Genomic DNA, 25,371 nt, shown 5'->3' with positions numbered 1-25,371 from the left:
TAAGGTGTCTCGGCTAATGTGTCTTGGCTAAGGTGTCTTGGCTAAGGTGTCTTGGCTAATGTGTTTTGGCTAATGTGTCTTCGCTAAGGTGTCTTGGCTAAGGTGTCTTTGCTAATGTGTCTTGGCAAATGTGTCTTGGCTAATGTGTCTTGGCTAATGTGTCTTGGCTAAGGTGTCTTGGCTAATGTGTCTTGGCTAAGGTGTCTTGGCTAATGTGTCTTGGCTAAGGTGTCTTGGCTAAGGTGTCTTGGCTAAGGTGTCTGGGCTAATGTGTCTTGGCTAATGTGTCTAGGCTAAAGTGAATTGGCTAATGTGTCTTGGCTAAGGTGGCTTGGCTAAGATGTCTTGGCTAAGGAGTCTTGGCTAATGTGTCTTGGCTAAGGTGTCTTGGCTAAGATGTCTTGGCTAAGGTGTCATGGCTAAGGTGTCTTGGCTAATGTGTCTTGGCTTATGTGTCTTGGCTAATGTGTCTTGGCTAAGGTGTCTTGGCTAAGGTGTCTTCGCTAATGTGTCTTGGCTAAGGTGTCTTGACTAATGTGTCTTGGCTTATGTGTATTGACTAAGGTGTCTTGGCTAATGTGTCTTGGCTAAGGTGTCTTGGCTAAGGTGTCTTGGCTAATGTGTCTTGGCTAATGTGTCTTGGCTAAGGTGTCTTGGCTAAGGTGTCTTGGCTAAGGTGTCTTGGCTAATGTGTCTTGGCTAAGGTGTCTTGGCTAATGTGTCTTGGCTAAGGTGTCTTGGCTAAGGTGTCTTGGCTAATGTGTCTTGGCTAAGGTGTCTTGGCTAATGTGTCTTGGCTAAGGTGTCTTGGCTAAGGTGTCTTGGCTAATGTGTCTTGGCTAATGTGTCTTGGCTAAGGTGTCTTGGCTAAGGTGTCTTGGCTAATGTGTCTTGGCTAATGTGTCTTGGCTAATGTGTCTTGGCTAAGATGTCTTGGCTAAGGTGTCATGGCTAAGGTGTCTTGGCTAATGTGTCTTGGCTAATGTGTTTAGGCTAAGGTGTCTTGGCTAAGGTGTCTTGGCTAAGGTGTCTTGGCTAAGGTGTCTTGGCTAATGTGTCTTGGCTAATGTGTCTTGGCTAAGGTGTCTTCGCTAATGTGTCTTGGCTAAGGTGTCCTGGCTAATGTGTCTTGGTTAATGTGTCTTGGCTAAGGTGTCTTGGCTAAGGTGTCTTGGCTAAGGTGTCTTGGCTAAGGTGTCTTGGCTAATGTGTCTTGGCTAATGTGTCTTGGCTAATGTGTCTTGGCTAAGGTGTCTTGGCTAAGGTGTCTTGGCTAATGTGTCTTGGCTAAAGTGTCTTGGCTAATGTAACTTGGCTAAGGTGTCTTGGCTAAGGTGTCTTGGCTAATGTGTCTTGGCTAATGTGTCTTGGCTAAGGTGTCTTGGCTAATGTGTCTTGGCTAAGGTGTCTTGGTTAAGGTGTCTTGGCAAATTAGTCTTGGCTAATGTGTCTTGGCTAAGGTGTCTTGGCTAAGATGTCTTGGCTAATGTGTCTTGGCTAATGTGTCATGGCTAAGGTGTCTTGGCTAATGTGTCTTAGCTAATGTGTCTTGGCTAAGGTGTCTTGGCTAATGTGTCTTGGCTAATGTGTCTTGGCTAAGGTGTCTTCGCTAATGTGTCTTGGCTAAGGTGTCTTGGCTAATGTGTCTTGGCTAATGTGCCTTGGCTAAGGTGTCTTGGCTAAGGTGTCTTGGCTAATGTGTCTTGGCTAATGTGTCTTGGCTAATGTGTCTTGGCTAAGGTGTCTTCGCTAAGGTGTCTTGGCTAAGGTGTCTTGGCTAATGTGTCTTGGCTAATGTGTCTTGGCTAAGGTGTCTTGGCTAAGGTGTCTTGGCTAATGTGTCTTGGCTAATGTGTCTTGGCTAATGTGTCTTGGCTAATGTGTCTTGGCTAAGGTGTCTTCGCTAATGTGTCTTGGCTAAGGTGTCTTGGCTAATGTGTCTTGGCTAAGGTGTCTTGGCTAAGGTGTCTTGGCTAATGTGTCTTGGCTAATGTGTCTTGGCTAAGGTGTCTTGGCTAATGTGTCTTGGCTAATGTGTCTTGGCTAAGGTGTCTTCGCTAATGTGTCTTGGCTAAGGTGTCTTGGCTAATGTGTCTTGGCTAAGGTGTCTTGGCTAATGTGTCTTGGCTAATGTGTCTTGGCTAATGTGTCTTGGCTAATGTGTCTTGGCTAATGTGTCTTGGCTAATGTGTCTTGGCTAAGGTGTCTTCGCTAATGTGTCTTGGCTAAGGTGTCTTGGCTAATGTGTCTTGGCTAAGGTGTCTTGGCTAAGGTGTCTTGGCTAATGTGTCTTGGCTAATGTGTCTTGGCTAAGGTGTCTTGGCTAATGTGTCTTGGCTAATGTGTCTTGGCTAAGGTGTCTTGGCTAATGTGTCTTGGCTAATGTGTCTTGGCTAATGTGTCTTGGCTAAGGTGTCTTGGTTAAGGTGTCTTGGCAAATTAGTCTTGGCTAATGTGTCTTGGCTAAGGTGTCTTGGCTAAGATGTCTTGGCTAATGTGTCTTGGCTAATGTGTCATGGCTAAGGTGTCTTGGCTAATGTGTCTTAGCTAATGTGTCTTGGCTAAGGTGTCTTGGCTAATGTGTCTTGGCTAATGTGTCTAAGCTAATGTGTCTTGGCTAATGTGTCTTGGCTAAGGTGTCTTCGCTAATGTGTCTTGGCTAAGGTGTCTTGGCTAATGTGTCTTGGCTAAGGTGTCTTGGCTAATGTGTCTTGGCTAAGGTGTCTTGGCTAAGGTGTCTTGGCTAATGTGTCTTGGCTAAGGTGTCTTGGCTAAGGTGTCTTGGCTAAGGTGTCTTGGCTAATGTGTCTTGGCTAATGTGTCTTGGCTAATGTGTCTTGGCTAATGTGTCTTGGCTAAGGTGTCTTCGCTAAGGTGTCTTGGCTAAGGTGTCTTGGTTAAGGTGTCTTGGCTAAGGTGTCTTGGCTAATGTGTCTTGGCTAAGCTGTCTTCGCTAAGGAGTCTTGGCTAATGTGTCTTGGCTAAGGTGTCTTGGCTAAGGTGTCTTGGCTAAGGTGTCTTGGCTAAGGTGTCTTGGCTAATGTGTCTTGGCTAATGTGTCTTGGCTAATGTGTCTTGGCTAAGGTGTCTTGGCTAATGTGTCTTGGCTAAGGTGTCTTGGCTAATGTGTCTTGGCTAATGTGTCTTGGCTAAGGTGTCTTGGCTAATGTGTCTTGGCTAATGTGTCTTGGCTAATGTGTCTTGGCTAATGTGTCTTGGCTAATGTGTCTTGGCTAAGGTGTCTTCGCTAATGTGTCTTGGCTAAGGTGTCTTGGCTAATGTGTCTTGGCTAATGTGTCTTGGCTAATGTGTCTTGGCTAAGGTGTCTTGGCTAAGGTGTCTTGGCTAAGATGTCTTGGATAAGGTGTCTTGGCTAATGTGTCTTGGCTAATGTGTCTCGGCTAATGTGTCTTGGCTAATGTGTCCTGGCTAAGGTGTCTTGGCTAAGGTGTCTTGGCTAAGGTGTCTTCGCTAAGGTGTCTCGGCTAATGTGTCTTGGCAAATCTGTCTTGGCTAATGTGTCTTGGCTAAGGTGTCTTGGCTAAGGTGTCTTGGCTAATGTGTCTTGGCTAATGTGTCTTGGCTAATGTGTCTTGGCTAAGGTGTCTTCGCTAATGTGTCTTGGCTAAGGTGTCTTGGCTAATGTGTCTTGGCTAAGGTGTCTTGGCTAATGTGTCTTGGCTAAGGTGTCTTGGCTAAGGTGTCTTGGCTAATGTGTCTTGGCTAATGTGTCCTGGCTAAGGTGTCTTGGCTAATGTGTCTTGGCTAAGGTGTCTTGGCTAAGGTGTCTTGGCTAATGTGTCTTGGGTAAGGTGTCTTGGCTAATGTGTCTTCGCTAATGTGTCTTGGCTAAGGTGTCTTGGCTAATGTGTCTTGGCTAAGGTGTCTTGGCTAAGGTGTCTTCGCTAATGTGTCTTGGCTTAGGTGTCTTGGCTAATGTGTCTTGGCTAATGTGTCTTGGCTAATGTGTCTTGGCTGATGTGTCTTGGCTAAGGTGTCTTGGCTAATGTGTCTTGGCTAATGTGTCTTGGCTAATGTGTCTTTGCTAATGTGTCTTGGCTAAGGTGTCTTGGCTAATGTGTCTTGGCTCAGGTGTCTTGGATAAGGTGGCTTGGCTAAGGTGTCTTGGCTAAGGTGTCTTGGCTAAGGTGTCTTGGCTAAGGTGTCTTGGCTAAGGTGTCTTGGCTAAGGTGTCTTGGCTAATGTGTCTTGGCTAATGTGTCTTGGCTAAGGTGTCTTGGCTAAGGTGTCTTGGCTAATGTGTCTTGGCTAAGGTGTCTCAACTAAGGTGTCTTGGCTAAGGTGTCTCGGCTAATGTGTCTTGGCTAAGGTGTCTTGGCTAAGGTGTCTTGGCTAAGGTGTCTTGGCTAAGGTGTCTTGGCTAATGTGTCTTGGATAAGGTGTCTTGGCTAAGGTGTCTCGGCTAATGTGTCTTGGCTAAGGTGTCTTGGCTAATGTGTCTTGGCTAGTGTGTCTTGGCTAATGTGTCTTCGCTAAGGTGTCTTGGCTAAGGTGTCTTTACTAATGTGTCTTAGCAAATGTGTCTTGGCTAAGGCGTCTTGGCTAATGTGTCTTGGCTAATGTGTCTTGGCTAAGGTGTCTTGGCTAATGTGTCTTGGCTAATGTGTCTTGGCTAAGGTGTCTTCGCTAATGTGTCTTGGCTAAGGTGTCTTGGCTAATATGTCTTGGCTAAGGTGTCTTGGCTAATGTGTCTTGGCTAAGGTGTCTTGGCTAATGTGTCTTGGCTAATGTGTCTTGGCTAAGGTGTCTTGGCTAATGTGTCTTGGCTAATGTGTCTTATATAAGGTGTCTTGGCTAAGGTGTCTCGGCTAATGTGTCTTGGCTAAGGTGTCTTGGCTAAGGTGTCTTGGCTAATGTGTTTTGGCTAATGTGTCTTCGCTAAGGTGTCTTGGCTAAGGTGTCTTTGCTAATGTGTCTTGGCAAATGTGTCTTGGCTAATGTGTCTTGGCTAATGTGTCTTGGCTAAGGTGTCTTGGCTAATGTGTCTTGGCTAAGGTGTCTTGGCTAATGTGTCTTGGCTAAGGTGTCTTGGCTAAGGTGTCTTGGCTAAGGTGTCTGGGCTAATGTGTCTTGGCTAATGTGTCTAGGCTAAAGTGAATTGGCTAATGTGTCTTGGCTAAGGTGGCTTGGCTAAGATGTCTTGGCTAAGGAGTCTTGGCTAATGTGTCTTGGCTAAGGTGTCTTGGCTAAGATGTCTTGGCTAAGGTGTCATGGCTAAGGTGTCTTGGCTAATGTGTCTTGGCTTATGTGTCTTGGCTAATGTGTCTTGGCTAAGGTGTCTTGGCTAAGGTGTCTTCGCTAATGTGTCTTGGCTAAGGTGTCTTGACTAATGTGTCTTGGCTTATGTGTATTGACTAAGGTGTCTTGGCTAATGTGTCTTGGCTAAGGTGTCTTGGCTAAGGTGTCTTGGCTAATGTGTCTTGGCTAATGTGTCTTGGCTAAGGTGTCTTGGCTAAGGTGTCTTGGCTAAGGTGTCTTGGCTAATGTGTCTTGGCTAAGGTGTCTTGGCTAATGTGTCTTGGCTAAGGTGTCTTGGCTAAGGTGTCTTGGCTAATGTGTCTTGGCTAAGGTGTCTTGGCTAATGTGTCTTGGCTAAGGTGTCTTGGCTAAGGTGTCTTGGCTAATGTGTCTTGGCTAATGTGTCTTGGCTAAGGTGTCTTGGCTAAGGTGTCTTGGCTAATGTGTCTTGGCTAATGTGTCTTGGCTAATGTGTCTTGGCTAAGATGTCTTGGCTAAGGTGTCATGGCTAAGGTGTCTTGGCTAATGTGTCTTGGCTAATGTGTTTAGGCTAAGGTGTCTTGGCTAAGGTGTCTTGGCTAAGGTGTCTTGGCTAAGGTGTCTTGGCTAATGTGTCTTGGCTAATGTGTCTTGGCTAAGGTGTCTTCGCTAATGTGTCTTGGCTAAGGTGTCCTGGCTAATGTGTCTCGGCTAATGTGTCTTGGCTAAGGTGTCTTGGCTAAGGTGTCTTGGCTAAGGTGTCTTGGCTAAGGTGTCTTGGCTAATGTGTCTTGGCTAATGTGTCTTGGCTAATGTGTCTTGGCTAAGGTGTCTTGGCTAAGGTGTCTTGGCTAATGTGTCTTGGCTAAAGTGTCTTGGCTAATGTAACTTGGCTAAGGTGTCTTGGCTAAGGTGTCTTGGCTAATGTGTCTTGGCTAATGTGTCTTGGCTAAGGTGTCTTGGCTAATGTGTCTTGGCTAAGGTGTCTTGGTTAAGGTGTCTTGGCAAATTAGTCTTGGCTAATGTGTCTTGGCTAAGGTGTCTTGGCTAAGATGTCTTGGCTAATGTGTCTTGGCTAATGTGTCATGGCTAAGGTGTCTTGGCTAATGTGTCTTAGCTAATGTGTCTTGGCTAAGGTGTCTTGGCTAATGTGTCTTGGCTAATGTGTCTTGGCTAAGGTGTCTTCGCTAATGTGTCTTGGCTAAGGTGTCTTGGCTGATGTGTCTTGGCTAATGTGCCTTGGCTAAGGTGTCTTGGCTAAGGTGTCTTGGCTAATGTGTCTTGGCTAATGTGTCTTGGCTAATGTGTCTTGGCTAAGGTGTCTTCGCTAAGGTGTCTTGGCTAAGGTGTCTTGGCTAATGTGTCTTGGCTAATGTGTCTTGGCTAAGGTGTCTTGGCTAAGGTGTCTTGGCTAATGTGTCTTGGCTAATGTGTCTTGGCTAATGTGTCTTGGCTAATGTGTCTTGGCTAAGGTGTCTTCGCTAATGTGTCTTGGCTAAGGTGTCTTGGCTAATGTGTCTTGGCTAAGGTGTCTTGGCTAAGGTGTCTTGGCTAATGTGTCTTGGCTAATGTGTCTTGGCTAAGGTGTCTTGGCTAATGTGTCTTGGCTAATGTGTCTTGGCTAAGGTGTCTTCGCTAATGTGTCTTGGCTAAGGTGTCTTGGCTAATGTGTCTTGGCTAAGGTGTCTTGGCTAATGTGTCTTGGCTAATGTGTCTTGGCTAAGGTGTCTTGGCTAAGGTGTCTTGGCTAAAGCTGCGGGGCCACGACAGTTGAGACTTTCCCTCAAACTTCCTCAGTCACTCAAATCTCTCAAAAAGCGTCTCAAAACCAGTGTTCCCGTGGCCTTTTGAGGTTTTCCTCAAATTTGGTCACACAAAAAATCACTCATGCTGCCTCTCTTTTCGTCAACGACAACAAACAGTGTTTGACAAATGCTACGTATTTCATGTAATTGTAATCTTTGTTCGAAGGTGTTTTTTGATCAATTCGATGGAAAATATGGTCAATTAAAAGTTGTTTTAAGGAAAAGAAAGTATTTAAACATTTTATCAATCAAAACAACGAGATTCAAGGATTGTCTTTCACATAAAAAGTTTAGTTTTTAAATTAAAACGTATACATAAATTGTGTCACACACTGTGCAACAAAATGAACAATTTACCGTCGCAAAAAAGAAAAAAAATAAACACACAAATACGGTGTTAAATTATAATTAATGTTAATTTTAGTTCTTCAGTGGGTATTTGCATTAACAATGGCACACGAAAAGTGTACTTTCATTGAAAAAAAAACCGCAAACAAAAATATGTTTTGTTTACATTCTGAACAGCTGAGGCATCGGAACTGTCAAAACGATTCCTCAAAAAAAGTCTCAAAAAGTTTTTGAGGTTTTTGTTGATCGGCCAGGTTTTCCTCAAAACGCAAATCCCTCAAAATCACTCATGAGTTCCTGAGGTTTTGAGTTCTGAGGGAATCCTCAACTGTCGTGGCCCCGCAGCTTAAGATGTCTTGGCTAATGTGTCTTGGCTAATGTGTCTTGGCTAATGTGTCTTGGCTAAGGTGTCTTCGCTAATGTGTCTTGGCTAAGGTGTCTTGGCTAATGTGTCTTGGCTAAGGTGTCTTGGCTAATGTGTCTTGGCTAAGGTGTCTTAGCTAATGTGTCTTGGCTAAGGTGTCTTGGCTAATGTGTCTTGGCTAAGGTGTCTTGGCTAATGTGTCTTGGCTAAGGTGTCTTGGCTAAGGTGTCTTGGCTAATGTGTCTTGGCTAAGGTATCTTGGCTAAGGTGTCTCGGCTAATGTGTCTTGGATAATGTGTCTTGGCTAAGGTGTCTTGGCTAAGGTGTCTTGGCTAAGGTGTCTTGGCTAATGTGTCTTGGCTAATGTGTCTTGTCTAATGTGTCTTGGCTAAGGTGTCTTGACTAATGTGTCTTGGCTAAGGTGTCTTGGCTAAGGTGTCTTGGCTAATGTGTCTTGGCTAAGGTGTCTTGGCTAATGTGTCTTGGCTTATGTGTCTTGGCTAATGTGTCTTGGCTAAGGTCTCTTGGCTAAGGTGTCTTGGCTAATGTGTCTTGGCTAATGTGTCTTGGCTAATGTGTCTTGGCTAAGGTGTCTTGGCTAAGGTGTCTTGGCTAAGGTGTCTTGGCTAAGGTGTCTTGGCTAATGTGTCTTGGCTAAGGTGTCATGGCTAATGTGTCTTGGCTAAGGTGTCTTGGCTAAGGTGTCTTGGCTAATGTGTCTTGGCTAATGTGTCTTGACTAAGGTGTCTTGGCTAATGTGTCTTGGCTAAGGTGTCTTGGCTAAGGTGTCTTGGCTAATGTGTCTTGGCTAAGGTGTCTTGGTTAAGGTGTCTTGGCTAATGTGTCTTGGCTAAGGTGTCTTGGCTAAGGTGTCTTGGCTAATGTGTCTTGGCTAATGTGTCTTGGCTAAGGTGTCTTGGCTAAGGTGTCTTGGCTAATGTGTCTTGGCTAATGTGTCTTGGCTAAGGTGTCTTGGCTAATGTGTCTTGGCTAATGTGTCTTGGCTAAGGTGTCTTGGCTAAGGTGTCTTGGCTAATGTGTCTTGGCTAATGTGTATTGGCTAAGGTGTCTTGGCTAATGTGTCTTGGCTAATGTGTCTTGGCTAAGGTGTCTTGGCTAATGTGTCTTGGCTAAGGTGTCTTCGCTAATGTGTCTTGGCTAAGGTGTCTTGGCTAAGGTGTCTTGGCTAAGGTGTCTTGGCTAATGTGTCTTGGCTAATGTGTCTTGGCTAAGTTGTCTTGGCTAAGGTGTCTCGGCTAATGTGTCTTGGACAATGTGTCTTGGCTAAGGTGTCTTGGCTAAGGTGTCTTGGCTAAGGTGTCTTGGCTAATGTGTCTTGGCTAATGTGTCTTGGCTAATGTGTCTTGGCTAAGGTGTCTTGGCTAATGTGTCTTGGCTAAGGTGTCTTGGCTAAGGTGTCTTGGCTAATGTGTCTTGGCTAATGTGTCTTGGCTAATGTGTCTTGGCTAAGGTGTCTTGGCTAAGGTGTCTTGGCTAAGGTGTCTTGGCTAATGTGTCTTGGCTAAGGTGTCTTGGCTAATGTGTCTTGGCTAATGTGTCTTGGCTAAGGTGTCTTGGCTAATGTGTCTTGGCTAATGTGTCTTGGCTAATGTGTCTTGGCTAAGGTGTCTTGGCTAATGTGTCTTGGCTAATGTGTCTTGGCTAAGGTGTCTTGGCTAAGGTGTCTTGGCTAAGGTGTCTTGGCTAATGTGTCTTGGCTAAGGTGTCTTGGCTAATGTGTCTTGGCTAAGGTGTCTTGGCTAAGGTGTCTTGGCTAATGTGTCTTGGCTAAGGTGTCTTGGCTAATGTGTCTTGGCTAAGGTGTCTTGGCTAAGGTGTCTTGGCTAATGTGTCTTGGCTAATGTGTCTTGGCTAAGGTGTCTTGGCTAAGGTGTCTTGGCTAATGTGTCTTGGCTAATGTGTCTTGGCTAATGTGTCTTGGCTAAGATGTCTTGGCTAAGGTGTCATGGCTAAGGTGTCTTGACTAATGTGTCTTGGCTAATGTGTCTTGGCTAAGGTGTCTTGGCTAAGGTGTCTTGGCTAATGTATCTTGGCTGATGTGTCTTGGCTAATGTGTCTTGGCTAAGGTGTCTTGGCTAAGGTGTCTTGGCTAATGTGTCTTGGCTAAGGTGTCTTGGCTAATGTGTCTTGGCTAATGTGTCTTGGCTAAGGTGTCTTCGCTAATGTGTCTTGGCTAAGGTGTCCTGGCTAATGTGTCTTGGTTAATGTGTCTTGGCTAAGGTGTCTTGGCTAAGGTGTCTTGGCTAAGGTGTCTTGGCTAAGGTGTCTTGGCTAATGTGTCTTGGGTAAGGTGTCTTGGCTAATGTGTCTTGGCTAATGTGTCTTGGCTAAGGTGTCTTGGCTAAGGTGTCTTGGCTAATGTGTCTTGGCTAAAGTGTCTTGGCTAATGTAACTTGGCTAAGGTGTCTTGGCTAAGGTGTCTTGGCTAATGTGTCTTGGCTAATGTGTCTTGGCTAAGGTGTCTTGGCTAAGGTGTCTTGGCTAATGTGTCTTGGCTAATGTGTCTTGGCTAAGGTGTCTTCGCTAATGTGTCTTGGCTAAGGTGTCTTGGCTAATGTGTCTTGGCTAATGTGTCTTGGCTAAGGTGTCTTGGCTAAGGTGTCTTGGCTAATGTGTCTTGGCTAATGTGTCTTGGCTAATGTGTCTTGGCTAATGTGTCTTGGCTAAGGTGTCTTCGCTAATGTGTCTTGGCTAAGGTGTCTTGGCTAATGTGTCTTGGCTAAGGTGTCTTGGCTAAGGTGGTCACTCAAATCTCTCAAAAAGCGTCTCAAAACCAGTGTTCCCGTGGCCGTTTGAGGTTTTCCTCAAATTTGGTCACACAAAAAATCACTCATGCTGCCTCTCTTTTCGTCAACGACAACAAACAGTGTTTGACAAATGCTACGTATTTCATGTAATTGTAATCTTTGTTCGAAGGTGTTTTTTGATCAATTCGATGGAAAATATGGTCAATTAAAAGTTGTTTTAAGGAAAAGAAAGTATTTAAACATTTTATCAATCAAAACAACGAGATTCAAGGATTGTCTTTCACATAAAAAGTTTAGTTTTTAAATTAAAACGTATACATAAATTGTGTCACACACTGTGCAACAAAATGAACAATTTACCGTCGCAAAAAAGAAAAAAAATAAACACACAAATACGGTGTTAAATTATAATTAATGTTAATTTTAGTTCTTCAGTGGGTATTTGCATTAACAATGGCACACGAAAAGTGTACTTTCATTGAAAAAAAAACCGCAAACAAAAATATGTTTTGTTTACATTCTGAACAGCTGAGGCATCGGAACTGTCAAAACGATTCCTCAAAAAAAGTCTCAAAAAGTTTTTGAGGTTTTTGTTGATCGGCCAGGTTTTCCTCAAAACGCAAATCCCTCAAAATCACTCATGAGTTCCTGAGGTTTTGAGTTCTGAGGGAATCCTCAACTGTCGTGGCCCCGCAGCTTAAGATGTCTTGGCTAATGTGTCTTGGCTAATGTGTCTTGGCTAATGTGTCTTGGCTAAGGTGTCTTCGCTAATGTGTCTTGGCTAAGGTGTCTTGGCTAATGTGTCTTGGCTAAGGTGTCTTGGCTAATGTGTCTTGGCTAAGGTGTCTTAGCTAAGGTGTCTTGGCTAAGGTGTCTCGGCTAATGTGTCTTGGATAATGTGTCTTGGCTAAGGTGTCTTGGCTAAGGTGTCTTGGCTAAGGTGTCTTGGCTAATGTGTCTTGGCTAATGTGTCTTGTCTAATGTGTCTTGGCTAAGGTGTCTTGACTAATGTGTCTTGGCTAAGGTGTCTTGGCTAAGGTGTCTTGGCTAATGTGTCTTGGCTAAGGTGTCTTGGCTAATGTGTCTTGGCTTATGTGTCTTGGCTAATGTGTCTTGGCTAAGGTCTCTTGGCTAAGGTGTCTTGGCTAATGTGTCTTGGCTAATGTGTCTTGGCTAATGTGTCTTGGCTAAGGTGTCTTGGCTAAGGTGTCTTGGCTAAGGTGTCTTGGCTAATGTGTCTTGGCTAAGGTGTCTTGGCTAATGTGTCTTGGCTAAGGTGTCTTGGCTAAGGTGTCTTGGCTAATGTGTCTTGGCTAATGTGTCTTGACTAAGGTGTCTTGGCTAATGTGTCTTGGCTAAGGTGTCTTGGCTAAGGTGTCTTGGCTAATGTGTCTTGGCTAAGGTGTCTTGGTTAAGGTGTCTTGGCTAATGTGTCTTGGCTAAGGTGTCTTGGCTAAGGTGTCTTGGCTAATGTGTCTTGGCTAATGTGTCTTGGCTAAGGTGTCTTGGCTAAGGTGTCTTGGCTAATGTGTCTTGGCTAATGTGTCTTGGCTAAGGTGTCTTGGCTAATGTGTCTTGGCTAAGGTGTCTTGGCTAAGGTGTCTTGGCTAAGGTGTCTTGGCTAATGTGTCTTGGCTAATGTGTATTGGCTAAGGTGTCTTGGCTAATGTGTCTTGGCTAATGTGTCTTGGCTAAGGTGTCTTGGCTAATGTGTCTTGGCTAAGGTGTCTTTGCTAATGTGTCTTGGCTAAGGTGTCTTGGCTAAGGTGTCTTGGCTAATGTGTCTTGGCTAATGTGTCTTGGCTAATGTGTCTTGGCTAAGTTGTCTTGGCTAAGGTGTCTCGGCTAATGTGTCTTGGACAATGTGTCTTGGCTAAGGTGTCTTGGCTAAGGTGTCTTGGCTAAGGTGTCTTGGCTAATGTGTCTTGGCTAATGTGTCTTGGCTAATGTGTCTTGGCTAAGGTGTCTTGGCTAATGTGTCTTGGCTAAGGTGTCTTGGCTAAGGTGTCTTGGCTAATGTGTCTTGGCTAATGTGTCTTGGCTAATGTGTCTTGGCTAAGGTGTCTTGGCTAAGGTGTCTTGGCTAATGTGTCTTGGCTAAGGTGTCTTGGCTAATGTGTCTTGGCTAATGTGTCTTGGCTAAGGTGTCTTGGCTAATGTGTCTTGGCTAATGTGTCTTGGCTAATGTGTCTTGGCTAATGTGTCTTGGCTAAGGTGTCTTGGCTAAGGTGTCTTGGCTAAGGTGTCTTGGCTAATGTGTCTTGGCTAAGGTGTCTTGGCTAATGTGTCTTGGCTAATGTGTCTTGGCTAATGTGTCTTGGCTAATGTGTCTTCGCTAATGTGTCTTGGCTAAGGTGTCTTGGCTAATGTGTCTTGGCTAAGGTGTCTTGGCTAATGTAACTTGGCTAAGGTGTCTTGGCTAATGTGTCTTGGCTAAGGTGTCTTGGTTAAGGTGTCTTGGCTAATGTGTCTTGGCTAATGTGTCTTGGCTCAGGTGTCTTGGCTTAGATGTCTTGGCTAATGTGTCTTGGCTAATGTGTCATGGCTAAGGTGTCTTGGCTAATGTGTCTTAGCTAATGTGTCTTGGCTAATGTGTCTTGGCTAAGGTGTCTTCGCTAAGGTGTCTTGGCTAAGGTGTCTTGGCTAATGTGTCTTCGCTAATGTGTCTTGGCTAAGGTGTCTTGGCTAAGGTGTCTTGGCTAAGGTGTCTTGGCTAATGTGTCTTGGCTAATGTGTCTTGGCTAAGGTGTCTTCGCTAATGTGTCTTGGCTAAGGTGTCTTGGCTAAGGTGTCTTGGCTAAGGTGTCTTGGCTAATGTGTCTTGGCTAATGTGTCCTGGCTAAGGTGTCTTGGCTAAGGTGTCTTGGCTAATGTGTCTTGGCTAAGGTGTCTTGGCTAATGTGTCTTGGCTAAGGTGTCTTGGCTAAGGTGTCTTCGCTAATGTGTCTTGGCTAATGTGTCTTGGCTAAGGTGTCTTGGCTAAGGTGTCTTGGCTAATGTGTCTTGGCTAATGTGTCTTGGCTAAGGTGTCTTGGCTAATGTGTCTTGGCTAAGGTGTCTTGGTTAAGGTGTCTTGGCTAATGTGTCTTGGCTAATGTGTCTTGGCTAAGGTGTCTTGGCTTAGATGTCTTGGCTAATGTGTCTTGGCTAATGTGTCATGGCTAAGGTGTCTTGGCTAATGTGTCTTAGCTAATGTGTCTTGGCTAATGTGTCTTGGCTAAGGTGTCTTCGCTAAGGTGTCTTGGCTAAGGTGTCTTGGCTAATGTGTCTTGGCTAATGTGTCTTGGCTAAGGTGTCTTGGCTAAGGTGTCTTGGCTAAGGTGTCTTGGCTAATGTGTCTTGGCTAATGTGTCTTGGCTAAGGTGTCTTCGCTAATGTGTCTTGGCTAAGGTGTCTTGGCTAAGGTGTCTTGGCTAATGTGTCTTGGCTAATGTGTCTTGGCTAAGGTGTCTTGGCTAATGTGTCTTGGCTAATGTGTCTTGGCTAAGGTGTCTTGGCTAATGTGTCTTGGCTAATGTGTCTTGGCTAAGGTGTCTTGGCTAAGGTGTCTTGGCTAATGTGTCTTGGCTAATGTGTCTTGGCTAAGGTGTCTTGGCTTATGTGTCTTGGCTAATGTGTCTTGGCTAAGGTGTCTTGGCTAAGGTGTCTTGGCTAAGGTGTCTTGGCTAATGTGTCTTGGCTAATGTGTCTTGGCTAATGTGTCTTGGCTAAGGTGTCTTGGCTAATGTGTCTTGGCTAAGGTGTTTTTGCTAATGTGTCTTGGCTAAGGTGTCTTGGCTAAGGTGTCTTGGCTAAGGTATCTTGGCTAATGTGTCTTGGCTAAGGTGTCTTGGCTAATGTGTCTTGGCTAAGGTGTCTTGGCTAAGGTGTCTTGGCTAATGTGTCTTGGCTAATGTGTCTTGGCTAAGGTGTCTTGGCTAAGGTGTCTTGGCTAATGTGTCTTGGCTAATGTGTCTTGGCTAATGTGTCCTGGCTAAGGTGTCTTGGCTAAGGTGTCTTGGCTAATGTGTCTTGGCTAAGGTGTCTTGGCTAATGTGTCTTGGCTAAGGTGTCTTGGCTAAGGTGTCTTCGCTAATGTGTCTTGGCTAATGTGTCTTGGCTAAGGTGTCTTGGCTAAGGTGTCTTGGCTAATGTGTCTTGGCTAATGTGTCTTGGCTAAGGTGTCTTGGCTAAGGTGTCTTGGCTAAGGTGTCTTGGCTAATGTGTCTTGGCTAAGGTGTCTTGGCTAATGTGTCTTGGCTAAGGTGTCTTGGCTAAGGTGTCTTGGCTAAGGTGTCTTGGCTAAGGTGTCTTGGCTAATGTGTCTTGGCTAATGTGTCTTGGCTAATGTGTCTTGGCTAATGTGTCTTGGCTAAGGTGTCTTGGCTAAGGTGTCTTGGCTAATGTGTCTTGGCTAAAGTGTCTTGGCTAATGTAACTTGGCTAAGGTGTCTTGGCTAAGGTGTCTTGGCTAATGTGTCTTGGCTAATGTGTCTTGGCTAAGGTGTCTTGGCTAAGGTGTCTTGGCTAATGTGTCTTGGCTAATGTGTCTTGGCTAAGGTGTCTTCGCTAATGTGTCTTGGCTAAGGTGTCTTGGCTAATGTGTCTTGGCTAATGTGTCTTGGCTAAGGTGTCTTGGCTAAGGTGTCTTGGCTAATGTGTCTTGGCTAATGTGTCTTGGCTAATGTGTCTTGGCTAAGGTGTCTCGGCTAATGTGTCTTGGACAATGTGTCTTGGCTAAGGTGTCTTGGCTAATGTGTCTTGGCTAAGGTGTCTTGGCTAAGGTGGTCACTCAAATCTCTCAAAAAGCGTCTCAAAACCAGTGTTCCCGTGGCCGTTTGAGGTTTTCCTCAAATTTGGTCACACAAAAAATCACTCATGCTGCCTCTCTTTTCGTCAACGACAACAAACAGTGTTTGACAAATGCTACGTATTTCATGTAATTGTAATCTTTGTTCGAAGGTGTTTTTTGATCAATTCGATGGAAAATATGGTCAATTAAAAGTTGTTTTAAGGAAAAGAAAGTATTTAAACATTTTATCAATCAAAACAACGAGATTCAAGGATTGTCTTTCACTTAAAAAGTTTAGTTTTTAAATTAAAACGTATACATAAATTGTGTCACACACTGTGCAACAAAATGAACAATTTACCGTCGCAAAAAAGAAAAAAAATAAACACACAAATACGGTGTTAAATTATAATTAATGTTAATTTTAGTTCTTCAGTGGGTATTTGCATTAACAATGGCACACGAAAAGTGTACTTTCATTGAAAAAAAAACCGCAAACAAAAATATGTTTTGTTTACATTCTGAACAGCTGAGGCATCGGAACTGTCAAAACGATTCCTCAAAAAAAGTCTCAAAAAGTTTTTGAGTTTTTTGTTGATCGGCCAGGTTTTCCTCAAAACGCAAATCCCTCAAAATCACTCATGAGTTCCTGAGGTTTTGAGTTCTGAGGGAATCCTCAACTGTCGTGGCCCCGCAGCTTAAGATGTCTTGGCTAATGTGTCTTGGCTAATGTGTCTTGGCTAAGGTGTCTTCGCTAATGTGTCTTGGCTAAGGTGTCTTGGCTAATGTGTCTTGGCTAAGGTGTCTTGGCTAATGTGTCTTGGCTAAGGTGTCTTAGCTAAGGTGTCTTGGCTAAGGTGTCTCGGCTAATGTGTCTTGGATAATGTGTCTTGGCTAAGGTGTCTTGGCTAAGGTGTCTTGGCTAAGGTGTCTTGGCTAATGTGTCTTGGCTAATGTGTCTTGTCTAATGTGTCTTGGCTAAGGTGTCTTGACTAATGTGTCTTGGCTAAGGTGTCTTGACTAAGGTGTCTTGGCTAATGTGTCTTGGCTAATGTGTCTTGGCTTATGTGTCTTGGCTAATGTGTCTTGGCTAAGGTCTCTTGGCTAAGGTGTCTTGGCTAATGTGTCTTGGCTAATGTGTCTTGGCTAATGTGTCTTGGCTAAGGTGTCTTGGCTAAGGTGTCTTGGCTAAGGTGTCTTGGCTAAGGTGTCTTGGCTAATGTGTCTTGGCTAAGGTGTCTTGGCTAATGTGTCTTGGCTAAGGTGTCTTGGCTAAGGTGTCTTGGCTAATGTGTCTTGGCTAATGTGTCTTGACTAAGGTGTCTTGGCTAATGTGTCTTGGCTAAGGTGTCTTGGCTAAGGTGTCTTGGCTAATGTGTCTTGGCTAAGGTGTCTTGGTTAAGGTGTCTTGGCTAATGTGTCTTGGCTAAGGTGTCTTGGCTAAGGTGTCTTGGCTAATGTGTCTTGGCTAATGTGTCTTGGCTAAGGTGTCTTGGCTAAGGTGTCTTGGCTAATGTGTCTTGGCTAATGTGTCTTGGCTAAGGTGTCTTGGCTAATGTGTCTTGGCTAATGTGTCTTGGCTAAGGTGTCTTGGCTAAGGTGTCTTGGCTAATGTGTCTTGGCTAATGTGTATTGGCTAAGGTGTCTTGGCTAATGTGTCTTGGCTAATGTGTCTTGGCTAAGGTGTCTTGGCTAATGTGTCTTGGCTAAGGTGTCTTTGCTAATGTGTCTTGGCTAAGGTGTCTTGGCTAAGGTGTCTTGGCTAAGGTGTCTTGGCTAATGTGTCTTGGCTAATGTGTCTTGGCTAAGTTGTCTTGGCTAAGGTGTCTCGGCTAATGTGTCTTGGACAATGTGTCTTGGCTAAGGTGTCTTGGCTAAGGTGTCTTGGCTAAGGTGTCTTGGCTAATGTGTCTTGGCTAATGTGTCTTGGCTAATGTGTCTTGGCTAAGGTGTCTTGGCTAATGTGTCTTGGCTAAGGTGTCTTGGCTAAGGTGTCTTGGCTAATGTGTCTTGGCTAATGTGTCTTGGCTAAGGTGTCTTGGCTAAGGTGTCTTGGCTAATGTGTCTTGGCTAAGGTGTCTTGGCTAAGGTGTCTTGGCTAATGTGTCTTGGCTAAGGTGTCTTGGCTAAGGTGTCTTGGCTAATGTGTCTTGGCTAATGTGTCTTGGCTAAGGTGTCTTGGCTAATGTGTCTTGGCTAATGTGTCTTGGCTAAGGTGTTTTTGCTAATGTGTCTTGGCTAAGGTGTCTTGGCTTAGATGTCTTGGCTAATGTGTCTTGGCTAATGTGTCATGGCTAAGGTGTCTTGGCTAATGTGTCTTAGCTAATGTGTCTTGGCTAATGTGTCTTGGCTAAGGTGTCTTCGCTAAGGTGTCTTGGCTAAGGTGTCTTGGCTAATGTGTCTTGGCTAATGTGTCTTGGCTAAGGTGTCTTGGCTAAGGTGTCTTGGCTAAGGTGTCTTGGCTAATGTGTCTTGGCTAATGTGTCTTGGCTAAGGTGTCTTCGCTAACGTGTCTTGGCTAAGGTGTCTTGGCTAATGTGTCTTGGCTAATGTGTCTTGGCTAATGTGTCTTGGCTAAGGTGTCTTGGCTAATGTGTCTTGGCTAAGGTGTCTTGGCTAATGTGTCTTGGCTAATGTGTCTTGGCTAAGGTGTCTTGGCTAAGGTGTCTTGGCTAAGGTGTCTTGGCTAATGTGTCTTGGCTAATGTGTCTTGGCTAAGGTGTCTTCGCTAATGTGTCTTGGCTAAGGTGTCTTGGCTAAGGTGTCTTGGCTAATGTGTCTTGGCTAATGTGTCTTGGCTAAGGTGTCTTGGCTAATGTGTCTTGGCTAATGTGTCTTGGCTAATGTGTCTTGGCTAAGGTGTCTTGGCTAAGGTGTCTTGGCTAATGTGTCTTGGCTAAGGTGTCTTGGCTTAGATGTCTTGGCTAATGTGTCTTGGCTAATGTGTCATGGCTAAGGTGTCTTGGCTAATGTGTCTTAGCTAATGTGTCTTGGCTAATGTGTCTTGGCTAAGGTGTCTTCGCTAAGGTGTCTTGGCTAAGGTGTCTTGGCTAATGTGTCTTGGCTAATGTGTCTTGGCTAAGGTGTCTTGGCTAAGGTGTCTTGGCTAATGTGTCTTGGCTAATGTGTCTTGGCTAAGGTGTCTTCGCTAATGTGTCTTGGCTAAGGTGTCTTGGCTAAGGTGTCTTGGCTAATGTGTCTTGGCTAATGTGTCTTGGCTAAGGTGTCTTGGCTAATGTGTCTTGGCTAAGGTGTCTTGGCTAAGGTGTCTTGGCTAAGGTGTCTTGGCTAATGTGTCTTGGCTAAGGTGTCTTGGCTAAGGTGTCTTGGCTAATGTGTCTTGGCTAATGTGTCTTGGCTAAGGTGTCTTGGCTAATGTGTCTTGGCTAAGGTGTCTTGGCTAAGGTGTCTTGGCTAAGGTGTCTTGGCTAAGGTGTCTTGGCTAATGTGTCTTGGCTAATGTGTCTTGGCTAATGTGTCTTGGCTAAGGTGTCTTGGCTAATGTGTCTTGGCTAAGGTGTTTTTGCTAATGTGTCTTGGCTAAGGTGTCTTGGCTAAGGTGTCTTGGCTAAGGTGTCTTGGCTAATGTGTCTTGGCTAATGTGTCTTGGCTAATGTGTCTTGGCTAAGGTGTCTTGGCTAAGGTGTCTTGGCTAATGTGTCTTGGCTAAGGTGTCTTGGCTTAGATGTCTTGGCTAATGTGTCTTGGCTAATGTGTCATGGCTAAGGTGTCTTGGCTAATGTGTCTTAGCTAATGTGTCTTGGCTAATGTGTCTTGGCTAAGGTGTCTTCGCTAAGGTGTCTTGGCTAAGGTGTCTTGGCTAATGTGTCTTGGCTAATGTGTCTTGGCTAAGGTGTCTTGGCTAAGGTGTCTTGGCTAAGGTGTCTTGGCTAATGTGTCTTGGCTAATGTGTCTTGGCAAAGGTGTCTTCGCTAATGTGTCTTGGCTAATGTGTCTTGGCTAAGGTGTCTTGGCTAAGGTGTCTCGGCTAATGTGTCTTCGCTAATGTGTCTTGGCTAATGTGTCTTGGCTAAGGTGTCTTGGCTAAGGTGTCTTCGCTAATGTGTCTTGGCTAAGGTGTCTTGGCTAAGGTGTCTCGGCTAATGTGTCTTGGCTAATGTGTCTTGGCTAATGTGTCTTGGCTAAGGTGTCTTCGCTAATGTGTCTTGGCTAATGTGCCTTGGCTAATGTGTCTTGGCTAAGGTGTCTTGGCTAATGTGTCTTGGCTAAGGTGTCTTGGCTAAGGTGTCTTCGCTAATGTGTCTTGGCTAAGGTGTCTTGGCTAATGTGTCTTGGCTAAGGTGTCTTGGCTAATGTGTCTTGGCTTATGTGTCTTGGCTAATGTGTCTTGGCTAAGGTCTCTTGGCTAAGGTGTCTTGGCTAATGTGTCTTGGCTAATGTGTCTTGGCTAATGTGTCTTGGCTAAGGTGTCTTGGCTAAGGTGTCTTGGCTAAGGTGTCTTGGCTAATGTGTCTTGGCTAAGGTGTCTTGGCTAATGTGTCTTGGCTAAGGTGTCTTGGCTAAGGTGTCTTGGCTAAGGTGTCTTAGCTTATGTGTCTTGGCTAAGGTGTCTTGGCTAAGGTGTCTTGGCTAAGGTGTCTTGGCTAATGTGTCTTGGCTAAGGTGTCTTGGTTAAGGTGTCTTGGCTAATGTGTCTTGGCTAATGTGTCTTGGCTAAGGTGTCTTCGCTAATGTGTCTTGGCTAAGGTGTCTTGGCTAAGGTGTCTTGGCTAATGTGTCTTGGCTAATGTGTCTTGGCTAAGGTGTCTTGGCTAATGTGTCTTGGCTAAGGTGTCTTGGCTAATGTGTCTTGGCTAAGGTGTCTTGGCTAATGTGTCTTGGCTAATGTGTCTTGGCTAAGGTGTCTTGGCTAATGTGTCTTGGCTAATGTGTCTTGGCTAAGGTGTCTTGGCTAATGTGTCTTGGCTAAGGTGTCTTGGCTAAGGTGTCTTGGCTAAGGTGTCTTGGCTAATGTGTCTTGGCTAAGGTGTCTTGGCTAAGGTGTCTTGGCTAATGTGTCTTGGCTAATGTGTCTTGGCTAAGGTGTCTTGGCTAATGTGTCTTGGCTAAGGTGTCTTGGCTAAGGTGTCTTGGCTAAGGTGTCTTGGCTAATGTGTCTTGGCTAAGGTGTCTTGGCTAAGGTGTCTTGGCTAATGTGTCTTGGCTAATGTGTCTTGGCTAAGGTGTCTTGGCTAATGTGTCTTGGCTAATGTGTCTTGGCTAAGGTGTCTTGGCTAATGTGTCTTGGCTAAGGTGTTTTGGCTAATGTGTCTTGGCTTATGTGTCTTGGCTAATGTGTCTTGGCTAAGGTCTCTTGGCTAAGGTGTCTTGGCTAATGTGTCTTGGCTAATGTGTCTTGGCTAATGTGTCTTGGCTAAGGTGTCTTGGCTAAGGTGTCTTGGCTAAGGTGTCTTGGCTAATGTGTCTTGGCTAAGGTGTCTTGGCTAATGTGTCTTGGCTAAGGTGTCTTGGCTAAGGTGTCTTGGCTAAGGTGTCTTAGCTTATGAGTCTTGGCTAAGGTGTCTTGGCTAATGTGTCTTGGCTAAGGTGTCTTGGCTAATGTGTCTTGGCTAAGGTGTCTTGGCTAAGGTGTCTTGGCTAATGTGTCTTGGCTAATGTGTCTTGGCTAAGGTGTCTTGGTTAAGGTGTCTTGGCTAATGTGTCTTGGCTAATGTGTCTTGGCTAATGTGTCTTGGCTAAGGTGTCTTGGCTAAGGTGTCTTGGCTAAGGTGTCTTGGCTAATGTGTCTTGGCTAAGGTGTCTTGGCTAATGTGTCTTGGCTAAGGTGTCTTGGCTAATGTGTCTTGGCTAAGGTGTCTTGGCTAAGGTGTCTTGGCTAAGGTGTCTTGGCTAATGTGTCTTGGCTAAGGTGTCTTGGCTAATGTGTCTTGGCTAAGGTGTCTTGGCTAAGGTGTCTTGGCTAATGTGTCTTGGCTAATGTGTCTTGGCTAAGGTGTCTTGGTTAAGGTGTCTTGGCTAATGTGTCTTGGCTAATGTGTCTTGGCTAAGGTGTCTTCGCTAATGTGTCTTGGCTAAGGTGTCTTGGCTAATGTGTCTTGGCTAAGGTGTCTTGGCTAATGTAACTTGGCTAAGGTGTCTTGGCTAATGTGTCTTGGCTAATGTGTCTTGGCAAGGTGTCTTGGCTAAGGTGTCTTGGCTAATGTGTCTTGGCTAAGGTGTCTTGGTTAAGGTGTCTTGGCTAATGTGTCTTGGCTAATGTGTCTTGGCTCAGGTGTCTTGGCTTAGATGTCTTGGCTAATGTGTCTTGGCTAATGTGTCTTGGCTAAGGTGTCTTGGCTAATGTGTCTTAGCTAATGTGTCTTGGCTAATGTGTCTTGGCTAAGGTGTCTTCGCTAAGGTGTCTTGGCTAAGGTGTCTTGGCTAATGTGTCTTGGCTAAGGTGTCTTGGCTAAGGTGTCTTGGCTAAGGTGTCTTGGCTAAGGTGTCTTGGCTAATGTGTCTTGGCTAATGTGTCTTGGCTAAGGTGTCTTCGCTAATGTGTCTTGGCTAAGGTGTCTTGGCTAAGGTGTCTTGGCTAATGTGTCTTGGCTAATGTGTCTTGGCTAAGGTGTCTTGGCTAATGTGTCTTGGCTAAGGTGTCTTGGCTAAGGTGTCTTGGCTAAGGTGTCTTGGCTAATGTGTCTTGGCTAAGGTGTCTTGGCTAAGGTGTCTTCGCTAATGTGTCTTGGCTAATGTGTCTTGGCTAAGGTGTCTTGGCTAAGGTGTCTTGGCTAATGTGTCTTGGCTAATGTGTCTTGGCTAAGGTGTCTTGGCTAATGTGTCTTGGCTAAGGTGTCTTGGTTAAGGTGTCTTGGCTAATGTGTCTTGGCTAATGTGTCTTTACTAAGGTGTCTTGGCTTAGATGTCTTGGCTAATGTGTCGTGGCTAATGTGTCATGGCTAAGGTGTCTTGGCTAATGTGTCTTAGCTAATGTGTCTTGGCTAATGTGTCTTGGCTAAGGTGTCTTCGCTAAGGTGTCTTGGCTAAGGTGTCTTGGCTAATGTGTCTTGGCTGATGTGTCTTGGCTAATGTGTCTTGGCTAATGTGTCTTGGCTAAGGTGTCTTGGCTAATGTGTCTTGGCTAAGGTGTCTTGGCTAATGTGTCTTGGCTAATGTGTCTTGGCTAAGGTGTCTTCGCTAATGTGTCTTGGCTAAGGTGTCTTGGCTAAGGTGTCTTGGCTAATGTGTCTTGGCTAATGTGTCTTGGCTAAGGTGTCTTGGCTAAGGTGTCTTGGCTAATGTGTCTTGGCTAATGTGTCTTGGCTAAGGTGTCTTGGCTAATGTGTCTTGGCTAAGGTGTCTTGGCTAAGGTGTCTTGGCTAAGAAGTCTTGGCTAATGTGTCTTGGCTAAGGTGTCTTGGCTAAGGTGTCTTGGCTAATGTGTCTTGGCTAATGTGTCTTGGCTAAGGTGTCTTGGCTAATGTGTCTTGGCTAATGTGTCTTGGCTAAGGTGTCTTGGCTAATGTGTCTTGGCTAAGGTGTTTTGGCTAATGTGTCTTGGCTAATGTGTCTTGGCTAATGTGTCTTGGCTAAGGTGTCTTCGCTAATGTGTCTTGGCTAAGGTGTCTTGGCTAAGGTGTCTTGGCTAATGTGTCTTGGCTAATGTGTCTTGGCTAAGGTGTCTTGGCTAATGTGTCTTGGCTAAGGTGTCTTGGCTAAGGTGTCTTGGCTAAGGTGTCTTGGCTAATGTGTCTTGGCTAATGTGTCTTGGCTAAGGTGTTTTGGCTAATGTGTCTTGGCTAATGTGTCTTGGCTAATGTGTCTTGGCTAAGGTGTCTCGCTAATGTGTCTTGGCTAAGGTGTCTTGGCTAATGTGTCTTGGCTAAGGTGTCTTGGCTAATGTGTCTTGGCTAAGGTGTCTTGGCTAAGGTGTCATGGCTAAGGTGTCTTCGCTAATGTGTCTTGGCTAATGTGCCTTGGCTAATGTGTCTTGGCTAAGGTGTCTTGGCTAAGGTGTCTTGGCTAAGGTGTCTTGGCTAAGGTGTCTTCGCTAATGTGTCTTGGCTAAGGTGTCTTGGCTAAGGTGTCTTCGCTAATGTGTCTTGGCTAATGTGTCTTGGCTAATGTGTCTTGGCTAAGGTGTCTTCGCTAATGTGTCTTGGCTAATGTGCCTTGGCTAATGTGTCTTGGCTAAGGTGTCTTGGCTAATGTGTCTTGGCTAAGGTGTCTTGGCTAAGGTGTCTTCGCTAATGTGTCTTGGCTAAGGTGTCTTGGCTAATGTGTCTTGGCTAAGGTGTCTTGGCTAAGGTGTCTTGGCTAAGGTGTCTTGGCTAATGTGTCTTGGCTAATGTGTCTTGGCTAATGTGTCTTGGCTAAGGTCTCCTGGCTAAGGTGTCTTGGCTAATGTGTCTTGGCTAATGTGTCTTGGCTAAGGTGTCTTGGCTAATGTGTCTTGGCTAATGTGTCTTGGCTAAGGTGTCTTGGCTAATGTGTCTTGGCTAAGGTGTTTTGGCTAATGTGTCTTGGCTAATGTGTCTTTTCTAAGGTGTCTCGCTAATGTGTCTTGGCTAAGGTGTCTCGGCTAATGTGTCCTGGCTAATGTGTCTTGGCTAATGTGTCTTGGCTAATGTGTCTTGGCTAAGGTGTCTTGGCTAATATGTCTTGGCTAAGGTGTCTTGGCTAAGGTGTCTTGGCTAATGTGTCTCGGCTAATGTGTCTTGGCTAATGTGTCTTGGCTAAGGTGTCTTGGCTAATGTGTCTTGGCTAAGGTGTCTTGGCTAATGTGTCTTGGCTAAGGTGTCTTGGCTAAGGTGTCTTGGCTAATGTGTCTTGGCTAATGTGTCTTGGCTAATGTGTCTTGGCTAATGTGTCTTGGCTAAGGTGTCTTGGCTAAGGTGTCTTGGCTTAGGTGTCTTGGCTAATGTGTCTTGGCTAAGGTGTCTTGGCTAAGGTGTCTTGGCTAATGTGTCCTGGCTAATGTGTCTTGGCTAATGTGTCTTGGCTAATGTGTCTTGGCTAAGGTGTTTTGGCTAATGTGTCTTGGCTAAGGTGTCTTGGCTAAGGTGTCTTGGCTAATGTGTCCTGGCTAATGTGTCTTGGCTAATGTGTCTTGGCTAAGGTGTCTTGGCTAAGGTGTCTTGGCTAAGGTGTCTTGGCTAAGGTGTCTTGGCTAAGGTGTCTTCGCTAATGTGTCTTGGCTAAGGTGTCTTGGCTAAGGTGTCTTCGCTAATGTGTCTTGGCTAAGGTGTCTTGGCTAATGTGTCTTGGCTAAGGTGTCTTGGCTAAGGTGTCTTGGCTAAGGTGTCTTGGCTAATGTGTCTTGGCTAATGTGTCTTGGCTAATGTGTCTTGGCTAAGGTCTCTTGGCTAAGGTGTCTTGGCTAATGTGTCTTGGCTAATGTGTCTTGGCTAAGGTGTCTTGGCTAATGTGTCTTGGCTAATGTGTCTTGGCTAAGGTGTCTTGGCTAATGTGTCTTGGCTAAGGTGTTTTGGCTAATGTGTCTTGGCTAATGTGTCTTTTCTAAGGTGTCTCGCTAATGTGTCTTGGCTAAGGTGTCTTGGCTAATGTGTCTTGGCTAAGGTGTCTTGGCTAATGTGTCTTGGCTAAGGTGTCTTGGCTAATGTGTCTTGGCTAAGGTGTCTTGGCTAAGGTGTCTTGGCTAATGTGTCTTGGCTAATGTGTCTTGGCTAAGGTGTCTTGGCTAATGTGTCTTGGCTAAGGTGTCTTGGCTAATGTGTCTTGGCTAAGGTGTCTTGGCTAAGGTGTCTTGGCTTAGGTGTCTTGGCTAATGTGTCTTGGCTAAGGTGTCTTGGCTAAGGTGTCTTGGCTAATGTGTCCTGGCTAATGTGTCTTGGCTAATGTGTCTTGGCTAAGGTGTCTTGGCTAAGGTGTCTTGGCTAAGGTGTCTTGGCTAATGTGTCTTGGCTAAGGTGTCTTGGCTAAGGTGTCTTGGCTAATGTGTCTTGGCTAATGTGTCTTGGCTAAGGTGTCTTGGCTAATGTGTCTTGGCTAAGGTGTCTTGGCTAAGGTGTCTTGGCTAAGGTGTCTTGGCTAATGTGTCTTGGCTAAGGTGTCTTGGCTAAGGTGTCTTGGCTAATGTGTCTTGGCTAATGTGTCTTGGCTAAGGTGTCTTGGCTAA

The 25,371-nt window shown here is 45.1% G+C and overlaps 1 long non-coding RNA gene across 1 annotated transcript in view; it reads left to right on the top strand.

Moving 5' to 3' along the window:
• The window catches only part of LOC125774548 (uncharacterized), a 67,771-nt gene extending 57,650 nt beyond the window's left edge, over positions 1 to 10,121 (top strand). Inside the window, exons 4-5 of the long non-coding RNA XR_007421036.1 lie at positions 3,743 to 3,812; positions 10,067 to 10,121. This is a non-coding gene — a long non-coding RNA (uncharacterized LOC125774548). The remainder of the gene's footprint in view (positions 1 to 3,742; positions 3,813 to 10,066) is intronic.
• Positions 10,122 to 25,371: the final 15,250 nt, after the last annotated feature.

The sequence above is a fragment of the Anopheles funestus genome, unplaced genomic scaffold (assembly GCF_943734845.2).
Source record: "Anopheles funestus unplaced genomic scaffold, idAnoFuneDA-416_04 scaffold_27_ctg1, whole genome shotgun sequence".
Lineage (NCBI taxonomy): Eukaryota > Metazoa > Arthropoda > Insecta > Diptera > Culicidae > Anopheles > Anopheles funestus.
The sequence above is the reverse complement of the archived record's forward strand: the minus strand, read 5'-3'. Positions and strand labels throughout refer to the sequence as shown.